The sequence below is a fragment of the Raphanus sativus genome, chromosome 8, assembly GCF_000801105.2.
Source record: "Raphanus sativus cultivar WK10039 chromosome 8, ASM80110v3, whole genome shotgun sequence".
Classification (NCBI taxonomy): domain Eukaryota; kingdom Viridiplantae; phylum Streptophyta; class Magnoliopsida; order Brassicales; family Brassicaceae; genus Raphanus; species Raphanus sativus.
Window position 1 is genome coordinate 20,971,092 of NC_079518.1, and position 4,532 is coordinate 20,975,623.

Genomic DNA, 4,532 nt, shown 5'->3' on the forward strand with positions numbered 1-4,532 from the left:
CCTGAATTTAACATATAAATTGATTTAATTTAAATATTTGGATAGATAATCAATAATTATTTTAAGTTTATTTGGTATATATATATATATATATATATTCAGTTATTTAAACCAATTTTAAAATATCATATATATTCTGGATGTTTTTATATACATTAAATCTAAAAATAATATATATATATATATATATATATATATATAAGTATATAAATTTATTTCAAATACATTCGGGTGTCTTAATACTTTGGTTCAGATCAGATTCAGTACTCTAAACACCAAAATTTTGATATTTAATCAATTTTGGTTTGAGTTTGATACTTCTTTTTGGATCAGGATCGGTTGATTTATTGGATTCGGATTTTTTATCCAACTCTAATATTGACATGAAAACAACATATTTTATAAAAAAATACACCCGCACGGGCGTGCGGGTCAAAATCTAGTCTAATCTATTAAAAAGGAAGTACATTTTGTACTTAACCCTAAATTTTCCTAAATAATTACTGCTAATGCCACTACTTTAAGGGAGCTGTCGTTTTGACTATTTCATTAACACTCAAACGTAAATTAATGTTTCCTTTACTAATTTAAATGGAAACAAAACCGAATTGGCCTTGAAAAACTGTCATTTTGAAAATTTCCTAAACAACCAAACTTTAATTGAAGTCCCTTCTCTGATTTAATTTGAAACTAAACCTAATGAACGAAAAATACTTCATTCTCCACAGCAACCCCCGGTTAAATTTATTCTGCATTAATAAAAACCAATAAATACAATGTTAATTGATTACACTTAAAAACCCTATTGTATAAATTCTTAACCTCAACAATTTGATCCAATATTTATCTATATTATTAAAACTGAAGTATAAATTAGGTTTGTTTGAAAACATATATAACAATTTTAAAAAGACGTTTGTTTGGAAACTTGGATAGTAATTTAAAAAAGCAGGTTTGTTTGAAAACATAAATAGCAGTATAATAAGGATATAATGTTATTTGAAAACATAGATAGCGGTATATTAAAAAAAATTGAATATAGATAGCGGTATATTAAAAAAAAATTGAATTTATGTTATTAGTAAAAATTGGAAATCTACTATATTATAAAAAACTATCTATTTGGGTAACTTTAAATTATATGAAAACGAGCTCTAATTATCTAAATATGTTATTTCCCTAAAATAATCATAAAACAAAATTTAAACTTTATATATATATTTCAAATTAAAATAATAATTTAAAGTTGATTTATTTCAAAAATTGATTCAAAATATACATATATTAAAAAAAATAACTAAAATATTTTCAATAACCATTATTAAGACATGTTTTCAATATATATAAGAAAATACAATACAAAGTCAAATTTCATATACCAACTTAAATTATGATTTTTATATTTCACATTTTAAAAATATAATAGATGTGATTATTTATGCGATAATACATATAAAATGCTATTAATTATATGTTTATTATGTTTTTAAAGGAAAAAAAATAGATTGTGAAGTAGGGGTGGACGTTCGGGTACACACTCGAGTTTGGTTTGGGTCTGTTTGGGTTTTGGGTTTCCAGGGTCAAAGATTTCAGTCACATTCGGATATTACTACATTTTGGTTTGGATTCAAAATTCAGATCTTTGCGAGTATGTTCAGGTTCAGATAACCAATTTAAATTATTTTTAAAATACATTATATACTTTAAATATCTCAAAATATACAAACAGAATAATATATTACGTATAAATTTGAATAACATATGTTAGAATACCTGAACTTAACATATAGATTAGTTTAATTTAAATATTGGATAGAGAATCAATAATTATTTTACGTATTTTTGGTGTTTTGAATATACTTTAGTTGTTTTAGATATTTACAGTTGACTATTTATATATATAGATATTTTTCAATTATTTAAACCAACTTAAAAGTACCATATATATTATGGCTGTCTTTATATACCTTAAATCTAAAAATAATATATATATATATGTATATATATAAATAAGTATCTAAGTCTATTGCGAATACATTTAGGTATCCAAAATATTTAGGTTCAGATCGGATTCGGTTTCAGTTCTCTAAATACCAATATTTTGATATTTAATCAATGTCGGTTCGGATTTGGTACTTCTTTTTGGATCGGGGTCGATTCAATTTTTTGGATTCGGTTTTTTCGTAACTAATATTAACATGAAAACAACAAATCTATTAAAAATATACCCGCACGGGCGTGCGGGTCAAAATCTAGTAATATATTAAGCGTGGTAATAAAAATAATGAGTCCAAAATTTAAAAGCAATCTTCCATGGTAGATAAAAAATAAGACTCTAATTAATAAAGTAATAGATTTTGACCCGCAGTTACAAACCGCGGGATAATTTTTCGAAACAATCTAAATTTATTTGATATAAATTTGTATTTTTTATTGTATCTACATTTGGATGTTATAAATGAAATATTATATTGAGTATTTTAAAATCCGTCCCGACCCACTGTTAGATCGACAAATTTTGTGGTCTCATATATAATCCGGTTTAGTTTTTTATTAAAAAATACTTAAAGTTCCTATAAAACTCATAATAACAGCTAATACCCAGGATCTGGCTATCGGTTGAACTAATAGATGACCCAATATGCAATCCGGTTTGACTTAAATTATTATAGTTAGATTATTCTAATATATATTTATGAATGTTTAGATGAATGACGGATATATAATGAAAGTGATGTTCCAATTTTAATACTATTTTTAGTCAAACTAAATTTTCATCTTGTTGTAAGCGTAATGAATCAATATTTGAGAGGATACATATTAAAAATGAAATATATTTGAGCATCAACAATTTATATACGTCTATTACAATTTACTGATTTATGTTTGTAAATATAATTTTCGTTTATTTAGTAAGTTTATTTTTGTTAGTCACATGTTATTAAAATTTTTTGATGTTTTGTTTATGACTTATGTTAAATTTAAAAGTTAATTTTATTAATCGCATTAATTTTGATTTATATTTGTATTATATATTAATTTTTATTTATATTTTCTTATATACATATAATTATATTTTACAACTAATTAAACTATTGACACATACTCTCTTGCATCAATTTATATTTTAATGTAGTGTTTTATGATATAATTGTGTTAATATATTTGTTGAATTAGTTAATATTTGATAAATATATTGCATGTGTTTGAATAACCCGTAAAACTATGTTCGTAAAAATATCAATAATAATATGTTTCATCGTATACTAAATATTTTTATCACATATATATATATATATATATATATATGTATATGTATATCTAATTTTAAATACTCTAAATATATGAATTATATTTTTATATATTTAGTGAGGGTTTTGAAGAATTTTTTTTTTTTTTGCATTTGGATTAGTATGTAGCTGTATATATACAAATTAATAGATATATATCATTATTTATCACATTATAATTAAAATATAATTAATTTATTATTAAATTTCGTATTAATTAAATTACATTCATTAGTTTAAAAAATAATAAATTAGTTAGTTAGCTCCTTAGTTTTAGGCATGATGTATATTTAATATTAATTAAGTTAAATATAACTAATTCAAAGTTACAAATAATTATTTTTCAAAAATAAAAACATCAAATGATCATGTGGATATAAATATATTAACAAAATTAGTTGATGTGATTTAACATTATTTTATTTTGTTATAATTTATTACAATTATATATCACTTTGGTTTATTTTGAATAAATTTTATCTTTAGTATTCACATTATACATTTAAATACACATATATTTTAAGTCGTGATATGTTTTTTATTTTATATCATAACTCTTAACTTGTTTAAAATTGTTTAAAAAACTTGTTTTTAATATATTCTGTATGTGGAATGATAATAAAAACAAAAAAACAAAGTTAAGTATTTTTTCAACTGTTTTTAAAACATAAAACGTTTCTTATATAAATATTTAATCAAACCGATTTTATTTTGCACGTATGTAGGAATCGGTTGCATATCGAATAATATCTCATTATTAATAGATAATTGTTAGATTAAAAAACATTATGTGATAATAATTAAAGTATTTATTTTAGTTGGACTGTTATAACTTTTTTGTAGTCCAAAACATAGTCGATAAATATTGCTCCTGTTTAATAGTATTGATATAATTTTATGATCAAATACCACATTGCGATATATCAAGACTTATTATGTATCAATCTTAATGATTCATCTAACTTAAGTACCACAAATATAGGAAATATTTCAAAGAATATTTCGAAGAATATATCGATGGAAGATTAGAATCCTCATTTTCAGTTTTTTGGAAATGTTCTTGAATAAAACATAGAAATTCTTCTATTTTTTCTTGACAAACATATAAATATCTTTTATATATTTGACGTGATAAACTTTATAATGTTTAAAAAACTTGTTGACTCCCCGTTTTATAGGAAATTTGTTATGTAAATGTATATATAATTTAAATCACATGTTGATATCTTTAGATTTAGTTTA